Raw genomic sequence first — 25,739 nt, 5'->3', positions numbered from 1 at the left:
TAAATTGGAGGAAGAGGTGTTTGTAACAAAAAAGTGTATGCGTACACATTGCATGTGTACATGTTAAGATCGCACACTTGCAAGAACAAAAAGGAATGTTTAAGAGCCAACGTAAAAGACTACTAAAAAGGAGTTAATTTGATAAAAAAGGAGTTAATTTGATACTGATTCCATTCCACTTTTTTATCATATATTATGCGGACATAGTTGTATGTCCGCGCACATCAGGGTGGAAATACACAGCAAGGGTGTTCATGTTCTTTGGTGGTGTAAAGAGAATGGTAGGTGTAAAAGCCTTGAGTAAGGCATTAACACCTTTTATTCACGGCACGCTGTATTTTCAATTGTTTGTATGGCATAGAAGACGGATGAAACTGAATTTTTCTCTATGCTATAGAAATGCTCCAGTATTTGCACCAGGATGGATTATTATGCCAATGAAAATTCTGGAGATTATTATGGAGTCTGTCTGCTTTATCTATCAACATAAAGCAGGTGGACTCCATAAGGATCTTATGTACACATTTTTTTTAATTCTATTTTTAGACTTTGAAAGGTGGTTCCCCATGGAAGCTACATGTTTTAGTTTTGTTATTTTTGTAGACAGGGAGCGAGGGGGATGGCGGAGGGGAGGGGGAAAAAACAACCACAATAAAGAAGGGAGAGGTGGAGAAGGAAAATGTTGGTCACCGATGATGTAACTAATGGAGAAGGCAATCCTTTTCATGTGCCTTCAAGGCAGTAATGAGTGCATCGCTGTATATATAGAGGACAGTTGTCCTCTGAAGGTACTGTTTCTTGGATAGCCTGTGACGCAGCAGGAGTAATTTGCTGCCAACTCAGGTGGAATGATTATGGGCTGGAGTGCAAAGTGATGGTGCATTAGAAGAGGTGCATTTACATCCTGAGAAAGGCACTGCCTTTATCAGGGCAGTCTGGTGGAAAGTCTTGGCGTGATGATGCATGGAGGTGGTGCCATAGGAGGACTGCCCCTACTGGCGATGTCTGCGAGTGACACCACACTCAGTGCAGCACACATGGGCAGCATGAGCATTTGTTACTTCATTAATGATGGTAAAATATCACCACACCCAGGATTCTCTTCAAACACCAGATGTACAAGGTTCTTCTTCTATTGCATTGTCCTCTTCCTCGTCCATCTGCAGCTCATCTGCTCCAGTGCCCCTGTTCCCTTCTCCAGGTGGTGGTGGAGCCCCCAGAGGGGGAGGGAGGCCAAAAAAGGGCATTAAAAGCTGTACAAAGCTCAGAGCACAACAAAGAATGTTTGCAGCAGTTGTGGTCATTTAAATTTTAAACATGAGAGTTGGTAGGGTGGGCATAAAATGGATTTAAAACGGTCTGCCAAGTATGGACATTGACCGCATACACGTCAGAATGCCATTGCTGTCCACGACCACGTTGCACCTTTCGTTCTTCAAACACTGAAATCACCCAGGTGCACTACAATGATCGGTGCCAAGTCACGAAATCCATGAACCAATACCAAATGCATCATGCTGTTGCAGACATGATAGTTGTTTGCGAAGGTCCAGCGGCCAAGCAAAGTCATTCTGGTATGCTGCAACTGTACTACAAAGTTTGTGTACTAACTAATAGAGCATCAGTGATGCCACAGACATGGTGGTCTGTTCGCAAATCAGCATACCCGTGTGATGATTTTGCAGACACAAACATGTATATCATCCACAGACTTCAAATTGTGATTTTAAATAAAAGTGACACATATTTACATAACATTTAAATTATAATATATGATAGGAAGGGAAATAACTGTGGGTAACAATGTTAGGAGAATTTTGGGGTGGTATTTACATGCTTAGAAGAATTAGGGATAGATATCTTGTCAAAATGGTGATCTGCAATGTCCTCTTGAAATTATCTTTGACAAATGTACACAGTTCTACCACTTAATTTGTAATTTGATTCATATCTATACATACATTGTTTATCCAATTTTCAATATTGTCCAAAATACTCTGAAAGTGTTCTTTCTTTTCTTTCTTCATGCTTGCCTTGCTCTTCATATTGTTGTTCTAGCTTGTGAAGTATGAGAGATATTTAATACATTGAGTGTAATAGTGTATATATATATATGTAGCAGATTTGTACAGAAACATAAAGTGATTGACCACAAGTAGGTTCTTCTTCAGTTATATCTTCTTTTGGCAAGTCTAGCTCTAGTTAGACTTGCCTAAAGGTAAGCGTGCATCTGGTAATTTCCAAAAGGCAGCTATTCTAAATGTATTGACTGTGGTACCACCCGGTGTGCACCCGGCTGTTTCACAGCCTAATTCACACCCATAATAAGAACTACCAGCCCCTCCACTTGTGTCAGCATCTAATCAGTCCAGGCATGTGCCGCAAATCACCCAATCTCACACAGCCACATCTATCCCTGCTCCTAATTCTCCCTGCTACACGCTGAAGCTATCACTTGAAAGATCTAGTGTCACCGCTTGTACAACGCACCAGGAAGACTCACCATGCACTTCTCGTCAGAATGCTGCTCCTCCCACAAAGGATTCTAATCACAGGAGCCGTGCTAGCAGCCCCACGCACAGCACACCACCTTCACCAGCTCCAGCATACCAATAGCATGCCCATTTTCTGCCACAGACCTTCGGGCCATACCCCCTCTGCCTATTTCTGCTAGGAACTCTAGGCTCATGTTTCACCCCACCCTGCACACACTGACCATGCATCCCCAATGCATCCTCATCAGAAACACTGCACTGATACTGTGCACATCAAGCTACTTAGCTCACACACCTGCCTTCCCACAATGTTGCAGCTACAAAAACTCAACTGCTCACCACCTTGCCCAGCTGCTCACGTCCTTGCCCAGCCAAACCTGACTCCTCCACGTACCTTCATCCACCAAGTACTTCCCCCAAGCTTACAACAGCACTCAGAACAACCACCAAAGCCTCCCATGACACCCAAACCCACCTAGCCCCACCACCCCCCAAAGGAGCCTTGATTAATGCCAGATCTCTTAACGCCCATTCACTGGATCTCAACAATCTCATAATTTCATAGAAATTTGACCTCCTCGCCATCACTGAGTCCTGGCTGTACACCACCTCTGGCACAGCCCTATCACTAGCCACCTCTCCATACTTCAGTATCCTACGAGGTTATAGACAGAAATCCAGAGGAGGTGGTGTTGCACTGATCTTTGAAGACACCCTCAAGATCAGACAATGTCAACCCAACATTAATGGAAACAGTGACCGGCTTTCCCTAAAACCTCCCACACCAGCACTATACTAATAAACTTATATAGTATATAGGCAACCCGGCCCACCAGGCACATTCAAGGAAGACCTCCTACACCTCATCAATGCCAACATGAAGTCCACCTCCAATGTCATCCTACTAGGAGACTTCACCCTAGGCCTTAGCGACCCCACATATGGTAATGCTTCCACCCTAGTAAATATACTAAGTGCCCTATGTTTTACTCACTGAGTAAATGCTCCGATCCATGCTAAGGTCCGAACCCATGACTGGCTTGAGGACCTCGACTGCAACATCCTCATCAAGACTATTTCCCCGCGCCTATGGTCTGACCATTTTAACATGACCTTCACCATTCTTCAGCCCCTTGACAGCCCACCCGTCAGCTCCCCTATGCCACCCACCTGAGCTTGAAGCACCCGTAAAATCACTAAAGACAGTATCTCTCCACTGTTCTCTGCCCTCAAGCCAGACCACCTCACCAACATAGCCAATAACCAAACAGCTCTTATGGACATCTACCTAAAGACACTGGCAACAGCAGTGGACATGGTCGCGCCCCCCAGCACCCAATTAAAACAAACCCCTCACCCACGCCAACTCCCGGTTTGCCAATGAACTCTCGAATCTGAGAAATAAGAAACACCAGGCAGAAGCCACCTGGAAGAAATCTCAATCAGATGCCAACAGGACACTATTCATAGCATCTTCCCAGGCTTACAAACTAGCCATCACTCAGGCCAAAGCATCTTCCTACAACACTAGAATCTCTGAGGCCCAGTCTAACACCAAGGAACTTTTCTATATCTTTAGGGAACTGGAAACCCCAGCCATGCCACCACCAAGAATGACCAAAGATGCAACCTGGTGCGCAAATGTCCAAAAAGCCCTGCTAGGGAAAGTAGCCAACCTCCAAGAGAAAATCACTACCAAGCAGACATCCATTAAAACCCCTCTCCCATCACCCTACTTAACCCAACTCCCCACCATCAAGATGCCTTCCACTTCAAACATGCTACTGAAGTTGAAGTTGCTGCCATCCTCAAAGGACATAAGCCCTCTGATTGTATAGGACAACACCTGCCCTGCCCCTATCATCAAAGATCGTGCTCAAGCCCTTATTCCATTTATCACAGGATTGATTTATGCATCCTTCTCCACCTCCATGGTCCCCATCTCCCTGAAGGAATCCTGGGTTCTCCCCCTCTTAAAAAAACACCTTAGATCTGACTGTTTGCAGCAACTAATGGCCCATTACAACAGTGCCATTCTGCTAAAAAATCTTAGACAGGGCCGGATGGCCGGCTACTAACAAATACAGCACTACCTGGAAATGTAATCAAATCTTAGATCTATACCAGTCATGCTTTAGAGCAGGCCTTTGAACAGAATCGGCCCTGTTAGACCTAACAAATAAATTAGATATCCTCATGGATGACTTCAAACCGGCCCTACTTCTGTTACTAGATCCCTCTGATGCAATCAATGTGGTGGACCACAAAATCATATCCCACTCATAACACAGCCTGAATGGTTCTACGGGAGTATGAAGTACATAGGAAAAATATCCCTAATTCTCATCAATTGTGTGGGCAGTACATGCAACATGTCAGAAATTATAACATGGAGTATGCAAAGTCAAGAATAAACCACCATTTTGGGTATCCAACAACCAAGTATATGATTAAATCTTGTGTCGAAGAGTTGCAAAGGCTAACATGTGTTAGGTGGTGCCAAGGAAATTTCAGTGCTACATTTATTCACCAATGATGAGAATTAGGGACATCTTTCCTTTATCTATCCCTCTAAGATAGGCGTTGCATCACTCCCCATCTAGGGACATCTAGGGACAGGCACCCCCGCTAGGGCTAGGGTGTTCTTCTTGAGGGCCAGTCAGGCCACTGTCTCCCCCATTTGTTTTGTCATCTTGCCTCCTGTAGAACCGTTCAGGTTGTGTTATGAGTACTGTTATATAACGGTTAGGGAAGACAGTTGTTTTCTCTTTTTGTTTTGTCAAATTACTACACCTTGTTGTTACTCAGCCACAAAATGATATGCCACCACCTAACCTCTGCTGCAAACTTCTCACCAGAAGCCTCGTCCTGGGTAGCCTCCTTCCTGGAAGATAGAACAATTAGAGTATTTTCTGAAATTACCAGTGCCCCCAGCCCCATCACCTGCCTCAAGGCTCATGTGTTTCCCCCATTCTGTACAACATTTTCACCAAACCCCTCTTCGATTGGCTGGATACACTCGGCATCACCTACACAAATTAGACCGATGACACGCAACTCCTGCTCCAACTCTCACGCAACTACACAGAAGACTCCCACGCACTGAGTACCATTTACCTCTGCATCCAAGCATGGATGGCAGTGAACAGCCTCTGTCTCAGTTACGAAAAGACAGATGTCCTGGTGGTTGCGACACCTTTGGGCACAAAAAAATCTGAACCCAATACACCAACTTCACCATTGATGGACTAAGTATACCTGTGTCCACCTCGGTGAAGACCCTAGGCGTATACTTTGATGACTCACTCTCACTAACATGTCAGCTCAATACCATTCCCACCTCAGCTGCCTACACAACTAAGCTAATCAATGCAGGCAGACCATTCCGAGACAGTTACAGCTGCCTCACAATTGTTAGAGCCATCATCGTTGCCAGGTTAGACTATTGCAACTCCCTCTTCACAAGCACCTCGGCTCACAACATCCACAGGCTCCAAGTGATCTAGAACAATGCAATCAGTGCAGCTCTCAAAATCCCTCGAAGGGAGCACATAGCTGAAGCACGAAGAAGCATCCATTGGCTACCCTGAAATGAAAGGATCATCTTAAAAAATGCTCTCTATCACTCACAGATGCCTTTCCAATTCACCCCCTCCCTACCTATCACAGTGCTTTGTGAGAGCCCATATCTCCAGACCTGTGAGAAAGGCCTACACCCACAGACGTGTCCGCCCCACATCCAAGCAAAGGAAAAGTGGAGCCAGCATCCCTCCAGTGAGTGCACACTAATGAAACTCACTCCCTCCACACCTAAGAATGGAACAATCCTACTGGTTTTCATAAAGACTCTGAAAACCTTCACGTTCACCTAGAACTACTGCTTTTGTTCAGTTGCACGGCTGCTCTGCCCTGCCTGCCTATCCATGAGCTGAATGTACCTGGCTGAAACAGCACCTCAATGCCTAAGGGTTATGTGTGATCAAAAATGTAAAAAATAGATAAATAAAATAATATTGTGTTGTAATTTCAAAAACATTATTTACATTACCAAACTTATAAGAAACTCAACTCCATGTCAATATATAGAAAGAAGCATGAAAGATGCTATTTGTGATGTCATCATTGCTGTCCTCAGTATTAGCGTGAGCAGTGTATGGCATTGGCACGACTTATGGTTGTGCAGCTTACCATAAGAGCCACATTTTTTTGATTTTTCTATTTTAACTTACAACCATAACATGTCTGTAACACAGTTTTTTCCACTAAATTTCATACGTTTTGTATTAGTGCAAATTAACCATAAACGGATGTAATATCTATTTGTGCCTGTGTCTGATTGGTTTCCTTCACACATAGCACTATCCTTCAGAAGTCCCCCCCCATTCGCATTCCCATCATAAATATTTAAGTGGGGCACTGAAAATGGCATGCAAGCAGGCAATTTGACAATTGTATTTAGAAAATGATTCAGGCTGCTGGCCAAATGTTCTGTGCTGTGCTCACAGAACACCAATTAGTAATGACATCTTTTGGCCATCCATTGGCTTGTGAGTCTGGTGTGAAAAAGATACTGCCGTATTAAGAGTGTGCTTCTCTACATTGGGAGTGGAGGGGGGTGGTGTTTGAATGCAAACAGGAGCACTAACCAGCCTTTGGGAAGCTTTTGATGCAGGGCTTTTAAAAAGCCAGAAGGGCTTAGGTAGAAGCAAGCTGCCCACCCTGATGAAGTCACAACTTACATCACTGATGAAATCACTTATGACATCACTTATGGCATCATGGAAAATGTGTTTCCGAATATAAGGGGGGATTCATGTGCAAAGCTTTTTGGAGTTTGCATTTAAAAATGCTGTCCATTTACCAGAATGGTATCACACATCAGAGTTACTCTGTACATATTGACCATTCATCATGATGAGATACTCTAGTATCATTATAACTTTGTTCTAAAAACAGTCTAAAAACAGACCCCTATGCAAAGAAGTAATTTGACTACTGCATGCTGCGGACTCTCAAAGTGGGGAAAAACACAGAACAGGTTATCATGCCATGTTCTTTCTAGAGAGGGCACCTGCTACCTTTTTTGTACTTCAATTATGACTTTACACCTGTCCACAAAAGAATGCAAAATACAAAATAAGGGGCAGTTTGGAAGTCAACTTAGCCACATATGGCAGACAATTTACTGTAATTATACCAAATCAAATGCTAGGCTTTGACCAGGTAAACTAGTAAAGGCTAGGCCAGGTTGTCCGCAGATTTCAACAATATAGAAAAAAGCACTTTTATGTTGTGAGGACACATCCTAATAAGGACTAGAGCAGCTAATGTACTGGATGGAAAAATGGTGTACTCATTTAAGAGATGAGGTTTGAGGCAGGCCTTCCAGTAAATGTTTTGGATTAAGACTCCATTTATCCTCACCATTGCCTAGTAGGGCTAGTGGAAGTTTTAATATAAAACCGCTGGAGATCCAAAGCTTGCTGACTTCTCCTATGCTGCATCTAAAATTGTCAATTGCTATGTGCAAGTGCAATTTTCTGTAGTTCCCCAACCATTATCTACAATTCTTGAAAGATTTTTCAGACCTTCATAAAATACTGGGAATGTTGCATCTGTGTTATATGTTCCAGTACAGTCAAAATGTTTCCCCATTGCTGGTACTAACCAGTTAAGTCCTTGAAGAGGTTGCAGGTGGTGTCATAGGTGATTTCTCATATGATGATGTGGTGACATCTTCCATGTCCTTAGTGGCAAGGGAGTATGGTTAAGTGGAAGGTCTGTAAAGTGCACACGTATTGTCAAGTGTGGTCCCACCTTAGCCTAACTTCAGAGCTTGGCTGTAGTCACTGCACATGTAGATGCCAGGGTGAGTATGCATGTAAATGTGGCATGCAAGTGAAAATCACATGGTGACAGACACATTACAATATTAAATGCACACATACAACGCATTTGGGGAATGTCAGTGTGCAGGCAGCTTGCCCAGATACTTCAACATATCACAGGGATTGTTCTTAAATGTACCTCAAACCACCGTTATGTACAGAATAACACTTTTAAAATGCTGCATCTCTCCTTCCTGGACACGTGATCTCTTGTACCAGTGAAGTGGCTTGTGATGCCCTAAGTGATGTCATATGTAATATCATCAGTGAAGTCATTTTTGATGTTATCAGAGTGCTTACGGGATGCTCAATGTGGGCATCACAGTTAATGTGGCATAGCTTCCAGTACGTGCTGAATTTGAGGTATTTGGTTGCATTAATTTGGCCCCTTAACGTCACTTCAACTAAAGATCTTTCAATTACTTTAAAAGATTGTGCTGCATCAGATTGTTTCACCTTAGAGGTGCTTCAAATACAGTCTTTTTACTGAATTTGAAAGGATTTACTGCACTGAACATAGCCACCTTAACTGCCCCTTAACTTTCTTACTTTCGTTCTGTTATGCTATATCTCCCACCACCTTTAATGCTGTCTTTTTTTTTCTGAAAACATAACTTATGTTATATCATTTATTATCAATATCTGTTATTTTGCTATGCAACATTAGGTGTATCAAGTATTTCATTGTCTTTGTGTCCACCAAATAAGAAGGGATTAGTAATACTGTAGTGTAGTGTGATGATGGGTTTAGTGGGGGACTGGGACAAGAAAGACTGATATTGTATAGTTTGGACTGTGATGAGGAAGAAGGAGGAGGGGTTGTTGGGAATTCTGTTGAGGAAGAGTGAGGTGCAGACGTTAGGGATTGTGATGAGGAAGAGTGAGGTGGTGACAGTGAAAAGCTGTGATGAGGAAGAGTGAGATGGTGGTAGTGGGGTACTGTAATGATGAAGAGTGAGTTGGTGGTAGTTGGGGGAAAGTACCAAGTAAGAATGATGTGGAATGGTTGAGACTTTGATGAGGAAGAGTGAGGTGGTAGTAGTAATGGACTGTGATGAGGACATGTGTTGTGGCGGTAGTAGAGGGCTGTGAAGAGGAAGAGCTAGTTGGTGGTAGTGGGGTACTGTCAAAGGGAAGAGTGATTTGATGGTAGTGGGGGACTGTCATGATGAAGAGTGAGGTGTGATGGTTGGGGGCTGTGACTAGAAAGAGTGAGGTAGTGGCAGCAGGTGTCTGTGACAAGGAAGAGTGAGTTGCTGGTAGTGTGAAACTGTAATGAGGAAGATTGAGATTGTGGTACAGGGGGACTGTGATGAGGAAGAGTGACATGGGGGTACTGGAGGGCTATGAAGAACAGTGAGTTGGTAGTGGGGTACTGTGATGGGGAAGAGTGAGATTGTTGTCGAGAAGGACTGTGATGGGGAACAGTGAGGTGATGGTAGTGCGGGATCGTGATGAAAAATAGCGAATAAGGTTAGTGGGGGACTGTGGTGAGGAAGAGTGAGGTGGTGATAGTGCATGACAGGGATGAGGAAGATTTAGGTGGTGTTGTTGTGGTAGTGTGACAAGAAAGAGTGAGTTTGTGGCATCGGGAACTGTGGCGAGCAAGAGTGAGTTAGTGGTATTGGGATACTGTGACAAGGAAGAGTGAGTTGATGGTAGTGTAGTACTGTGAAGAAGAAGACGAAGATGGCAGTGGGGGACTGTTATGAAGAAGAGTGAGTTGGTGGTAGTGGGGGACTGTGAGGAGGAACAGTGAGATGGTCATAGCAGAGAAAATTGATGACTAAGAATGTGTTGGTGGTAGTGGAGTATGGTGATGAGTGTAAAGACCGGAGGGGGGATTATAACACCCACTATGCTTGGGGTAGAGGCACAGAGGCCCCAATTACAAGGCTCTCAAGGGTAGAAATGAACAAGCAGTGCAGGCTGAGACTCACAGAGAGGGGAGGCTGGTTCTTAGGTACAATCAATCCCTAAGTCCCCACAAAGGAATGTCTACACACTATGTTATGTACTAACACAGTTATTTCATTAAATACAGTTTAGGTTTAGGTGAATATATAAATAAAATAATGCTAATTTGCGCTCTGGAAACTCTACTCTAACAATTAACATAATACAGACAGTGCTATGTGGTACCATTGTACTTCTTCCATTCAGCAATAATGCACCAACTGGTACATTACATAAAAATGCATTAAAATCACTAAGCGCTGTTTGAACATCAATTGTTAGCTGCATAAATATAGGCAATTCTTTCAGAACACTGGTAGAATGTTTTTTAGAGCCAAAATGCAACACTTTGTGGAGATCCCCACACATGGGCGACCAGCAATAAAAGGTAAATGATACTTTATTGACTTTAATGACCAGTTCTTATGTGTTCATTAATTGTCTGTTCTTGTCAATACAGGTCCCACCACCCACCAAGTACTTGGAAAGCAGCAAGGAAGCTGGGACAAGGATGAATTTGCAATGCAAAAGTTACCCCTGCAGGAGGAAGCCCCTCTTCCTTGTCACAGTACCTTGGTTGCCTTGGAAGGCAAAGTTGTGGAGTCTATCATATTTACTCAACATTGCCTTTTCGAGGATGGACTCCACCTAGAAGAAGAGGTTGCTTGGTCATTGCTGTTGGGCAGGAGAAGGGAACCAAGCACCTTGACAAGGCGTGGGAGGTGAGGATAAGTCCTTTGGTTTCCATGGATGACATTCTGTGGTGGCAGGAGCAGTGACAGAAGTAGGTGTCCGGTTTCATTGGTTTGCGGTTTCCCTCATTCGGTTCTTCGGTGCTGCATTCACAGCACAGATTACAGGATAGCTTCTGTTGAGTTGGACTCAAGCAAAAAAGAGCCCTACAGACCTCCACCAAGTGTGGACCCTCAGGATTTGTTCTTTGATGCACATTGGTGGGGAACTTCTCTGCAAGCAGTGACTCTGGACTTCCTCAGCTGTAGTAAAAGTGGACAGATGTCGAGGTTTTAGTGCCACTTGAAGATATATTCAGGTGGTTGATACTTGGGAAGCTCATGGAATTAAGTTGCACTAAGCCAGTTTACCCCCACTTTTGGGCAATGTGATGAATCCTGCAGAGTCCTCACAAAGACCCTCATAATCGATACAGCTCACAGTACACTTTAAGTCAATGGACCCAAGAATCACCCACCAACCAGACACTCTGCTTCCTCACAGACATAGCCATCGCCATCTTCATTGCACACAACAAACTCTTGCTGTCCAGTCTTCCTGTATACCACAGCCACAAAACCTGATTGGCTGATCCCCTGATGTTCGCAGATATCTACGACTATCAGTGACCCCTCAGTCCCTTTTCCATGCCAGGCATCTTTAAAGGACCTGGATAACACACTGATGTCTGCTGATTACCGCAGCGTCCGCAGACAGTGTATAACAGGGCCGCACTTTTACGTTTTTTACTTTTATGTTTGTAACACTACCTTATTGGCTGCTTTCAAACTGCTATACATCCAACCACCAATCACTTCCAAAAACTCAACATGTTCTCTCTTGTCCTTAGTATGCCCAGCGGTACTCCGACAACTGGACCAGCCGAATGCAGAAAAAAAAAACAGAAAACCTTGGTTTGGTGTCCTTTTGAAGACCCCACCTGTTCCCCTCCCCAATGTGTATGAAGAATGCAGCCCGGTCCTCCCTTGTATGCCCTGCCCACTTTCCACAGCACTGCCAGTCCGGGCCACCATGGCCTCTGTTGCCCAGAGACCGTGACTTGACTTACCCCATCCTTGCCAACTTGATCTACCGTCCCTGGGAAACCTCCATGGCTTACATGGTCAGCTGTATGGGACCCTTATGAGACACCGGTCTAGGGGAGTGGATGCCGTCACCAGGTAAGGGCTCTACAGATTGTTTCCTCTCATTTTCTTGGTTGTGTGTGGCTGTATCCTCTTAACTGGGGCCATTGACAAGAGAGGGCCTTTAGGAGAACTTGAATGTTGTTATGGCATTCAGGTTCCTCCCTGGGTCCTCTCTGGGAAGGCCCGCCGGTCTACAAACCCCACCTACAGATCAAGCCATTCAGACTGATCATCCAATATAGAATTATAGTTTGTCACTAGTTTGAATGCCGCTGGTCTATGAAGGGTGCTGAAGGTATACAGCTGTGTGGTCGTGAACCACCTCAGGACCCTATGGTTCGAGTCCTTCAAAATGGCCAGTCACTGCAAGGGGGCATGGTCAGTGAAGATGATGAATAAGCAGCCAGAAAAATAATAATGCAGTATCTCTTCCGAACATTTGATAACCAGGCATTCTTTCTCGAGAGTGGAGTAGGGAAGTTCATGGAGTAACAACTTACGGCTAATAAAAGCCTTGGGATACAGGACATCTTTGTTTACCGGTGATAGAACAGCCCCTAATCCTGTCCCAGAGGCATCCATTTGAAGATAGAAATGATCAAAGAAGTTGGGGTACTGCAACAGAGGGAGGGAGGAGATCATTGTCTTCAGTGCCAGGAAGGCTGTTCTTGCCTTATCTTCGGTTGTCAGGTCACTTGTTTGGGATGACCGCAGGGCATCCGGAAGAGGTACAGAAATCAATGAAAAGATGGTTATTAAGCTCTGGTAGTACCCCACCACCCCTAAGAATGCTCTAATGTCTCTTTTGCTGGTCGGCAGGGCTGCTTGCAGGATCTGGGGCCTGATTTCCCTTTTGTCCTCAACAAATCTGAGGTACGTAGTCTGGGCGGTGGCCACTGTTTCTTTCGGTTAATATGAAGGCCTGCTTCCTTCAGCGTAATTCACACTTTGACCAGTTGGCTGAGGTAATCCTCCCAGGTGCTACTGAAAACCACAATATTGTTGATGTAGGTGGAGGCATATGCAGCATGAGTAACCAAATATGTGTCCATAAGGGATTGAAAGGTGGCTGGGGGTGCATGCAGCACGAAGGGCAACACAGTGAACTGGTATAAACCCCTGGGGGTGGCATACACAGTCTTGGCTTGGTCATGTTCCTGTAGGGGTATTAGCCAATACCCTTTTGTGAGGTCTATGGTACTTAGATAACGGGATGTTCCCAGGCATTCCAGTAATTCATTGATATATTTTATACGTGGCTATGGCATTCAGTTGCCTAAAATCCATACAGAAGTGGGTTGCTCCTTCAGGCTTCGCTATTAGGATGACTGAGAAGCACCACGGTCTGGTGGATGGTTCTATGACCTTCAGTCAGAGCATTTCGTAAATTTTGGTTTGCATCTCGCATCTCTTAGCTTCGGGTATGCGGTAAGGTTGTAGCCATATAATCCATCCCGGTATTGTGTCAATCGTGAGTTCAGACCTGTGAGCCTGGAGAAAGTGTGTGCTAGAGGACTTAACACCTTTAAAATGTTTACTTTTACTTGAGGAGTCAGTTGTGTTCCCCATTGAATATTGTGTAATCCATAGGGTGTCCCTAGAGGACATAGCCCTGATTCGTCCGCATCTGGGTTTAAGGTCACAGATCCTTGGATGGCTAGTTCTGTCCATTTCTTTAGGAGTTTCACATGGTAATTCTTCTCTGTCTCCCTTCTATCGGCCTGCCTGACCTGGTAACTCACAGGACCCAGGACAGCCGTGATGGGGTATGGACCTCTCCACTGGGCAAACATTTTGTTGGTATTGGTGGGTAGCAATACCAGTACCTGGTTTCCCACTTGGAATTTCCTCATCTAACTATGGCAGTTATAATGGGCTTCATTCACCAGCTGGGACCATCTCAGATTGGAGCTGGCTATCTCCCTTCAGAAAGACAGATAAGTTCAGAGTTCAATCACATAATCCGATAGGGACTCCTCTCCCGTTTCCATCCAGTCTTCTTTGACTATATCGAGTATGGTCCGGGCTGAAGTCCGAAAAGAAGCTCAAAGGGTGAGACTGAGGGGTGTCCCTCAAGACCATCAGGATCCTTGGGAGGGCCCGATCCCAGTTCTTTCTGGTTGGTGCAGTTACTCATTTGATCATTTGTTTCAGGGTTCTGTTGTAATTCTCCACGAGTTACATCCATTTGGCGATGTTAGACGGACGTCTGGAGTTGTTTGATTTTCAGTTATTTACATATCTGTTTCATAATGGATTGTTTGGACCTTTCTCAGTCTGAGACAGCTGCCCTCTTGAGAAAGTGCCTGCAAAAGCTAGGGGGGCGGATGACCTCTAATTGGCTAAAGCTTAATGCTAGCAAAACTTAGGTCCTGGTTGTAGGTACTACCTCCCCCCATCCATTCTGGACCAATGACTTCTGGCCATTTTCCCTTCGCCCACTTCCTATGCATGTTCTGCCAGTCAGAAATCTGGGGATAAAAACCACTGCCTCCCTGAACGTGTCACCTGAGCAGGTGGCAGCAGTTTGCAAGACGGGCCATTTTAAACTCTGTGTCTTGAGGAAGGTTCTTCCTTTCATCCCCATAGCCTCCCAAGCTCCTGTGGTAGCTGCCCTAGTTCTGAGTGGAGTTGATTACTGTAACTCACTTTATCTAGGGCAGCCTTTTTACCTGGTCAGGTGGCTACAAATTCTCGAAAATCCAGTGGCGAGATCCATTCTTCACCCTCCATTTGGAATACACATGTCCCCTTTGCTGAGTCAATTACACTGGCTCCCTGTGGCGGCTCGGATCATGTTCAAATCTATGTGTATGGTATGCCAGGTAAGGGCTGTATGGATTGTTTCCACTCATTTTCTTTGCTGTGTTTGGCTGGGATGCGGCCACTGACAGGAGAGGGCCTGTAGGAGACCTTCAATTCAAGTATGGAGTTCAGGTTCCTCCCAGGGTCCCCTCTTGGAAGAACCGCCGGTCTACAAACCGTGTCATCTCACTTCAACAATTCAGATGCACTCTTGAACTCTCAGAATTCGCATCTCCTGTTACTCACAGTCACCTGCATCAAAAACTACTGTGAAACTTACAAAGATTTCTATTTGAGGATTCAACAAAAGATGCATCCAACAGGATCTAGTACAGGTATGCTTATATTTTTGGGAATATTTCTTTAACAGGTAGTGGCTGTGCAGTCATGGTTAAGTTGCTAATCCCATAGGAAGAGCACTTTTTGGGCAGCTTATAACTTCGCTCCCCCTGGATGAATCCTCACTAAACTTTGCAAAAAAGTATATGGCCCACTCTGAATTTTTTTGCAAAGTTTGGTGAGGTTTGGTCCAGGGGGGGCAAAGTTATAGGGGAGGTCCTGAAATTTCTTTTTTTCCCATAGACTGAATGGGGGAAGAACTTTGCGCATGGCTACAGATCAAACCTCTGGATGGATTTTTACCAAATTTGCGGCAGGAGCAGGGGTTTGGTCCCAAAAGCGTGCTTTAGCAAATTTGGTGAAAATCTGTCCAGTACTTTATTTTTAAACGATCAAAAAGTAGGTCTCAAAAAATGAATTATATCTATACCCGCTCCGCGGTCAAACTTCCCTGTTAGCTCCGCAGACAAGATAACGATTGGCTAATCAGGCGCGTCATGTCCACGGACATGTGATGCGTTCGCTCATTGGATGGTGAAGAACATGAAGTGCATCAGATTGCACCGATGCGCCCGCCATATTTCATCCGTGTTTTGATGTCCACGGACATCGCCGCAAAAACATATAAAAAACACAACATTGCACTTGTTAAACTTATCAAATACTGTCTCGGAATGTGAGGGTTGATGAGGCTGGGATGGGATGTGGCAGCAAGAAGTAAAAAAGTGGTGTTTTTTTTGTCACAAAAGTTATACCGTACATTTGGAGGTGTTCCTCAATATAATGTGCGTAAAGTACAGGCAAAGGAATAATGTGTCTGTGTTACAATGTATTTAAACTAATATTGGAGTCAGACTGGCGCCCCTTAGAGTTTGGCATCTGAGGCAGCCACCTGCAGTGTTTGATGGAAACAGCGGCTCTGCACATGTATGCGAGTACCAGTTCTCATGAATGCGTTGAGCCATGTTGTTGCAAAGTGAGAATGTATTTGGATTCTTGAGTGAAGGTCACCAGCTTTGATTTTTTGGTTGCAAGCTAAGGAAGCCCATGCATTGAACAGAAACTTTAAGGGTCAATTGTTTTTTGACCTTGAGAGAAAGGGAATATTCAGTAAGAATGCAGTGAGAGGAGGTTTGGAATAAGGAACATTTGATAAGGTAGGCATTCCAAAGGTTTGTAAGGAACATGTAAAATCAGTTCATGAAGATTCTTCGGTGCGAGCGCATTGAGCATTGCAGTATAAATAACGCGAAGTGAATGGAGACGGTGAAAATCATGTAAGTTTGCTTTTGACGACTGTACACCGGAACAAGCTTTAATTTATTATTATCTGAACATTAATTTTGGCAATGAAACTGAAGTACTATCTTTCTGTGTGGTTGTCATTTGTTTGTGGTTATGGGGAGTGCAGAATATAGCTGTATGTAGACTATCAGCAGATTCACCCAGGTTCAACGCTAATATTTCTTTAAAATGTCATGTATGACCATATCAATCTGTGTATCAGTTTCCACGTTCTTTTTGTCTTTTTTGAGATTGTTTGCTGTGCGTGCTAATCATTAGTTTAAATTGTATGCCGAATTAAGAAATCAATAGATTTATTGTAATAAAGGTTGGGTATTGATACATATTTTCTGTTATGTTTTCCAAATAGCTACATGCTGCCTTACTGCGATTGTCATGGATTCTAGATGCCTTTAATTATGATATGATATGATATTATATGGCATTTGTAATGCGCCTATACACAAGTGTTTCAAGGTGAGACGAGGCAGGGAGGGGGGGAACAAGGGGAAGACAGACAACGATCCTACAAGGCCAGGTGTCATTCAGATTGTGCAAGTGCATGGGTGGAGGGAAAGGGAAAAGTGCAAGGGAGGGGGGAAGTGCAGTACAGGGTAAGTAGAACAAAAAATAAATACTAGGGCCAGCTGGTGGCAAGTGCAAGGTAAGTGCAGACATGTGCTGGGAAGGGGGGCTGTAGGGATACAGGGACAGTCCCGCAGTGCAGGGGTTGCCAGGGAGGCAGTGCAAGTGGAGAGTGGCTGGGCCAAGGACCGAGATCGGTGAGAGTGGCCCAGTTGCTGATTCAGTGCAGTTTCAGTCAAGAATTTAGCAGGGGAGAGGGGGAGAGAAAGCAGAAGCAAAGAGGAAGGTTTTGAGGTGCTTCCGGAACCGGAGATGGTTCTCCGCAAGTTTCAGGGAGGCAGAAAGGCTGTTCCAGAGGGAGGCCCCTGCTGCGGAGAGAGATCTACCGCCAACTCGTTGCTTGGAGAAGCGGCTGACCCTGAGGGAGTTGGAGACGGATGAGCGAAGAGCTCGAGAAGGAAGATATTTAGGAAGAGAGAGTTGAAGGTATTTAGGCCTCAGGCCCCAGAGGGCCTTGTGGACAATGCAGAGGGTTTTGAACTTAATCCTCGCAGCCACTGGGAGCCAGTGTAGAGATTTCAGTCCTGGAGAGATACGGTCCCTGGGCTTGAGGCCAAGGACAAGTCTCACAGTCCTGTTCTGGATAAGTTGTAGAGGGCGGAGAGTAGAGGCAGGCAGATTAAGATAGTGGCTGTTACAGTAGTCCAGCTTCAAAAGAACTAGGGCTCAGGAGACAGTGAGCTTCTGGGGGAAGGAGAGGAAAGGAAGAATACCTCTGAGGAGGTGCAGCTGGTAGTGTGACTTCTTAGAGATGTCAGATATGTGAGGAGAGAAGGAGAGTGTGGAGTCGAAGATGACCCTGAGGTTTTTTGCCTTGCAGGTAGGAGCAGGAAGAGGGCCAGGCGAGGCCGGCCAGAGAGCTGCAGGGAAGGAGGAAGTGGGTGTGCCGATGAGTAGAATCTCAGTCTTACTGGCATTAAGGCAGAGGTCATTGGCAGCACACCATTCCTGGATAGCAGACAGACAGTCAGAGATGAGGGAAGGAGAGGGGGAGGCCGAGGGTAGCCTGAAAATGAACTGGGTATCATCCGCATAGCACTGAAAGTTGGGGCAGAGAGCGGCGATGCGGTGGGCAAGGAGTACCAGATACTGGTTGAACAGCCAGGGAGAGAGGTTAGATCCCTGGGGGACACCACAGGTAAATAAAAAGATGTCTGAGAGGAAGGATCCCAGTTGGACCTGGGAGGGCCAATTTGAGAGGAAAGAGGTCAGCCACGCCAGAGCCTGACCAGTGATACCCAAGTTATCACGGAGACAGTTGAGCAGGATGGCATCGTAGACAGTGTCAAAGGCAGAAGAGAGATCAAGCAAGATAAGGACACAAAGGGTGTTGGAGTCAAGGTTCGAGAGCAGGTCCTCACGGATGTTCAGGAGAGCAGTTTCCGTGCTTCTGGCAGCTCTGAAGCCAGACTGATGGTCATGAAGACTACCAACAGATTCAGCATGGTGATTAAGCTGGGAGATGGCCAGTTTCTCCAGGAGCTTGCCCAGGAAGGGAGTGATGGAGATTGGGCAATAGTTAGCCGGGCAGCAGGGGTCGGAAGAGGGTTTCTTAAGAAGAGGGTGCACAAGGGAGTGCTTAAGGGGGGATGGAAAGGCTCCAGAGGCAAAGGAGTGGATTAGGAGTAACATAACATTTTTTATGGTGGTCTAGGCCCAAGTTCATGCAGACGCCCTGGAATTCACTGTGCGACCCAAGCGGTTCCTTTATCGAAAACAAACACTTTGTGTATGGTAAAAGAACAACAGGTGCCTCACGATTAACATTTTCGATCACGAGTGAAGAAACAAATTTGCAATTTGATTGAATATGGGAATAGTCGGATGTTCTCAGAGAGTTTATTGTGAAATAAAAGTACTACACAAAGTGTACAGTGTTATTGTTTTCTTTTAAAGACCGGTTTAATATTTTGAATTGTGACGTGCTATGTTGTTAGTCGATGTGTGTTGATTTTCGGGTTCTGCATCACGGCACATAGGTGATTTTGGGCCGTTTTGGCTACCCTGAAGAGGAACTGTGTTGAATATCACTAGGGTTGGTTATGTGAGGGTCAGGGGCAGAGCATATGATTTAGTGACGTCCGGGCAGTTTACCTTAGGCAGATGCAGCAATCGATAAAATAGCACAAGATGGACCCGCCCTGCTGTCAGATTTCGTATGTTTGTAAAAGAGGAAAAATTAGGTGAGGTGCATTGGAAATGTTTGCGATAGATGAACGTATGTGCAAAAATACATGGTCGAACCCTCGGGACAATAATATTTTCTGAGCGTTGCACTTGAGAAACTTATGAAATAATGTCTGGGGAGGTGAGGGGTAATGCTGATGGGTGGAATATTTCTGACATGATTTTGAATGGGTTTACAAAGTTTGTTGGGATTTTGTGCACACCTTATATGATGAATCATTTGTGTATTCTTTTGACAGTTTTGAAAAAATAAAACGTGGATGGATGTCCAGCAAATTTGCATATGGCTCATTGGCAACGATCGAAAAGCATGGTTTTGCAAATGTGGCAGTGTTTTCTTATTTGACAAGTGTCATAATGTAGTTTAAAAAAAAGCGGTATAGCTTTAGTGACTGAGGGGTAGGCTGTAGCCATGGGCAGTGGCCAAAATGTCGGGGTCATGCTATAAGGTCATGATCTGGACAATGTGGCCACTGGCCATAACCAGAAGGGACAAAACATAGGATTAAAGTGGCCATGTCCACCTGGGACTGGCTTTGTGGTAAAGGTATTCGAAATTAAGATAGATTTGAAAGGGAAGAAAAATGTGCTCATGTTAATATGGTCACAGAGTTGTGTTTTTGCCTTTTGCAGGCTGCCATGGAAAGCAAAGAGGGGCCCTGTATGGAACCCCCGCCTTCCCTTTCCATGGTGGCCATCTTGAAAAAGGATTTTCCTTTCGTATAGGACGAAAAATCCTCTTTTTTAGTAGCACGGTTTACCGCTTTGGAAACCTAGCCTGCTAATGGCATTCATCCCCCATTTAAGGGGCTGGAATGGGGGTAATGGTCCAGAGACCTCGTTATCCACTCTCGTTTTGATTGGGCTGATAACTTGGCCTGCTGGCCTTTTATCCACCGTTCCAGTCCCTTTAACCATAACGTCCCTTTAACAAAGTTTTTTCATTGAATATATATATACAGGATTTCTGCCACTTACCCTGTAATAACCTTCTCAATTACATATGCATTTCCTTTCTTTTCGCAAAGAAAACACACAGTGGAGCTGTAAAATGCAAATATCCATTTTTGTATTTTCAACAAAATGCTCCTAAAAGAAAATTTTAAACACACATCATTTTCCCTTGCATATAAATCTCATACTTAACAAAAACAAAGAGGTGATGGCTGGAAGGTTTAGACTGAATCTTAACCACTGGCATTTCTCGGGGCAACCCTCCAGACCATCGTTCTTCACCTGCCAAGCCATTACAGAAGGAGAAAGACCATATGAAAATCAGGCTTGGCCCCACCCCAAAAGGGGAAGTCCAGCCCGAACTGCTAGGTCACATCCCTTCTGCACGAGACCACAAGCATCCCCAAACATGTTTCACCCTTGTTGGGGCTCATCAGTGAGGAGTAGCTTGGGTCTCTAGGCCCAGCAGGCACGGGACCCACGTCTGGGCATACCCGTCCCACTCGGGGTGACAAAGCAAAAACAAAGAGGTGATGGCTGGAAGGTTTAGACTGAATCTTAACCACTGGGATTTCTCGGGGCAACCCTCCAGACCATCGTTCTTTGCCTGCCAAGCCATTACAGAAGGAGAAAGACCATATGCAAATCAGGCTTGGCCCCACCCCAAAAGGGGAAGTCCAGCCCGAACTGCTAGGTCACATCCCTTCTGCACGAGACCACAAGCATCCCCAAACATGTTTCACCATTGTTGGGGCTCATCAGTGAGGAGTAGCTTGGGTCTCTAGGCCCAGCAGGCACGGGACCCACGTCTGGGCATACCCGTCCCACTCTGGGTGACAAAGCAAAAACAAAGAGGTGATGGCTGGAAGGTTTAGACTGAATCTTAACCACTGGGATTTCTCGGGGCAACCCTCCAGACCATCGTTCCTCGCCTGCCCAGCCATTACAGAAGGAGAAAGACCATATGCAAATCAGGCTTGGCCCCACCCCAAAAGGCGAAGTCCAGCACGAACTGCTAGTTCACAACCCTTCTGCACGAGACCACAAGCATCGCCAAACATGTTTCACCCTTGTTGGGGCTCATCAGTGAGGAGTAGCTTGGGTCTCTAGGCCCAGCAGGCACGGGACCAAAGTAGACACCATTATGGCAAAGAAACTGTTACAAAAAAAAATGTCCCCAACAAACTTTCAACCAAATGTTACTTTTGTCCAAACAAACCCGTCCAGTGTACAAATGGACATGCAGCTCAATATGTAACATACGCCAACAATCCTTGAAATCTTTATGACAATTTCTCAATCACTATGTGAAACTAAAAGACACAAGAAGAATAAAAACTTTACAAACTATGGACTCCTATCCAGTGCACATCCACACTGGACTGTGAGGACATTCATTAGTGGCATTTCTGGCATAGCTTGCAAATGCAGTTTCCACCACATCAAAATGTTAGCAACACACCAGTCCACTATACAAAATATTGTTCATAAACTGTACTATACAAACAGTCCTGCTGTAGAACTGCAAAAGGTCTGACCTGCCGGGTTTAACACCGCCCGCCTGCGAGATGGTGCCGGTGTTTCCACTTCCCCATTCCCGTTGAGTCCTATGGGACTCAACGGGAATGGGGATTTACCGAATTCCGCCTCCGGAATTCCCGGGACACTAGGGTCGTAATGCCCTGGTAATTCTGGGAGTCACTGAGGCGGAATGGTAATACGAGTCCAGCGGTAACCGAGCCAGAAAAACCGGCTGGTTGTCGCCGGACTCGTAATGGGGCCCATAGTGAACAATGTACACAAATCATACGCTACCAAAAACTTAAGTGTGGCACATACTGGCAACGTAGATACAAAAACAAAGGGACGTACTACACCAAATGGTGATTTGGATTCCCTAGTCCAGTTTGCACAGGTAAATAGCTTCCTGTCTTCTGTTAGACACAGTGTGAAGGGGAAGTCTGCTAAAAACACATACAGGATTAAAAAGGGAAAAAGAATCCAAGTACACCCATGATTACAATGCAACCATTGCCCTCTTGTGGAATGCAAATATAGACATACAATACATTGCAGACAGTTCCACTAAAGTTGCAAGATATGTCACAAAGCTAAGCAAACTGAGCTAAAAGACCTAAGGGATGACAGATAATATGAAAAAAAACTGTCACAAAAATTGTACAACTTTGGTTTAAAAATGCTCTAACATAGAAAATGTGGATGTTACGAAGATGAAGACCTTTTAACAGGTACAACCTTATGTTGGAAATCTAAAAACGTTGTCTGGCTAAACCTTGGTCCAGCTTTATCACAAAAAAAGAGTACTAAAATCCTACCAAGAGATAGAATATATAGCCACAAATGATGCCAGCAGCCAGGACATTTTAAAAACAAAATGCAATTGACACATACTACCCAAGCAGAAGTATTGCTTTGGAAAACATGTTCCTGTATCAGATAGTTCAAAGCTACTCCTACAAAAACAATGTCACGGAAGATGAGACAACTGGCAAATATTCAGTCTCCACTTGGGAAGGAAGCTTAGTATAACTTACCAATTAAAGTCTAATTCATCATATACAGTTATCTTTTAAATCTCCATAACATAGAGAACTTTATTACATGACCCTACTGCAACTTTTTAAACTTTGGAGAAAAGAATACGAATTATAAGGTGACCGTGAATCATTTTAAGATGAATTCAGTGTAACTGAAAGCAGCATAATAAATGTCAATTTTAAAAAATACAAACAAATGGTGCACAATGAATGCAACAAGAGGAAGACATTGAAGCTCTAGATAAAGACACTCGGAAGGCATTCAACCTTCTCTTACAGGAAGGCAACATCAACTTGGAAAACCACTCATTCCAAATGAAGCAGAACTAGTCATGACTGTAATAGAAAATACCATGAATCAATCCAAAGAATCTGAAGAAGACTTGTCAGTGCTCGTATCACAGCTGAGTGATCAACAACTCAACATTTATCTAGTATTCACTGAAGAAATAATTGAACATGGTTTTAAACATGAAACTAAAACTTGTAGCTGTAAAAATTATAAACCTCTGCTCCTTTATGTAAGTGGTAAAGCTGGTTCTGGCAAAACATTCTTGATCAAAATATTCAGCACATTTCTACAAGACTTAACAAATGGCATCCTTTCAGCTGTTGTAACAGCCCCCACAGGTTTAGCTGCCTACAACATAGGAGGTGTTACTTTAGACTGAATGCTGCACCTCCCAATAGAACACCAAAACAAATTAGAATACTACAGATTATCAAATGAAACTGTAATTGAATTATGCTTAATCCTGAAACAAATGAAAGTGCTCCTCATAGATGAAGTAAGCATTGTTCCCAACATCATGTTGGCTTTAATTCATCTGAGAATGCAAGAGGTCCTAAAAACCAACTACGAAGAACGGTTTGGCGGAAAACATATTATTGTTTTCAGAGACCTCCCACAGTTAACACCAGTAAAAGTTCAACCTATTTTCAAAACATTAGGACACAAACAGTGCCTTCATATACTCGGCAGCATTGAAAATTTAAATATCTGGCAACATTTTCACTACAGAGTACTAACTCAAATCATGCATTAGTCTGTAGATATCAACTATGCTAACATTTTAAAAGCATTAGAACTGGTCTGCTTACTAAAAATGCAAAATCCATCATAGAAACTAGCTAGACTATTCCATAAACTATATGGACAAAAAACATCTGCCCCTGAAATCTTGGGACAATTGACTCAACAAAATATAAAATGCATGTCCTTAATGCCAACCCTTGTGAACTGTAGTCAATTCAATGGTACAATGTTGAAAACTTGAATGCAAACTATACTGCATATCAGTTCCACAGACAAATGAGAATTCCATGGCATGACACTCCCTATGTGTCAACAAGCAACAGCATGACTAAATAGCTTAGAAAACTGTATCTACAACACAGCTGGATTAGAAAAAATATTAACTCTGTGTCTAAAATACAGAGTAATCCTAAAATGTAACTTTGACATAGAACAAGGTTTAGTGAATGGAGCAATTGGTACAGTTGATGGCTTCCAAACATATCCACATGACAACAACATTAAGTTTGTCAATAACCCATATTATGACACTTGTCAAAAAATAAAACACGGGCACATTTGTAAAACCATGCTTTAAGGTCCTTGCTAATGCTTGTTACACTAGTTAGCATGAAATCTGCCCATGTTTTATTTTTTCAAAAGTGTCAAAATGTGTGTACATACAATAGTCATGTAACTGAGCCCCCCACTTGACAGATTGGGTCTATACTCTTTCTGAAAACCTTTTTCCACATTCGTCAAATGGCAACAAAGTTATAAGCCATTTAAAAATGTTGAGAAACCCTGTCTAATTTAGCCCCCTCTTGAGAAAATCCCGCCAAACTTTACAAAAACATGTATATCTAGATTTAAAATTGTTTTGCAAATGTGTGTGCAAATTCGTCAAATGGCACCAAATGTATAAGCCTTCACAAAATTCTGGGACCCCCCCTCTAATTTTGTTCACTCTTCACAAAACAGCTGCACACTTTCCAAAACCATTCAGAAACAGCTCTAGAATATAATTTCACAATTGCATGCAGTTTCATTGAGTCAAGCCAAAGTTATAAGCCATCCAAAAACTGCTTTTCACCAACCCTGTAATGGAGAAGTAGGCATAGATGTCCCAGAACATCTGATGTGTTCGCGAACATCACAGGACTGTACCCAAACATCTGGAATGTTTGCAGACTTTGGGGATGCAAAACACCCTTTTTTTGGCTTCTTACGGCCATATCCCATCCCATCCTCATCAACCCACACCCCTCTGAAATTGCTTGATAAGTTTGACAAGTGCAATGTTGTGTTTTTTAATATGAATTTACTGCAATGTTCGCGGACACCGGCGGATGTCAACGAATCCAACATAGTGTTTGTTTCCAAAAATCTGAAGCACTTCATGCAATTCACCATTCAATCAGTGGGCGCGTCCAACGTCCGCGGACATCAATTCACCCTCTAGGCCAATCGGATGCCCGTCGGCAGAACGAACAGGGAAGTGAGTCAGCGCACTGAACCCAGATATCACTGAAGTTATGCTTAAATTGCTCAACCCATAGGAACAGCATTTTTGGGTGGTTTATATTTTTGCCCCACCAGGACAAATTCTTACCAAACTTTGCAAAAAAAGTATATGGCCCTTTCAGATTGGTGTAGGGGGGGCAAAGTTATAGGGGGTCCCAAAATATCTGTTTTTTCCAAAGACGCAATGGAAAAAAAAGTTTGCTCACGCC

The sequence above is a fragment of the Ambystoma mexicanum genome, chromosome 6q, assembly GCF_040938575.1.
Source record: "Ambystoma mexicanum isolate Mex_15411 chromosome 6q, UKY_AmexF1_1, whole genome shotgun sequence".
In the NCBI taxonomy this organism is placed as follows: Eukaryota; Metazoa; Chordata; class Amphibia; order Caudata; family Ambystomatidae; genus Ambystoma; species Ambystoma mexicanum.
Note: the sequence above shows the minus strand (reverse complement) of the source record.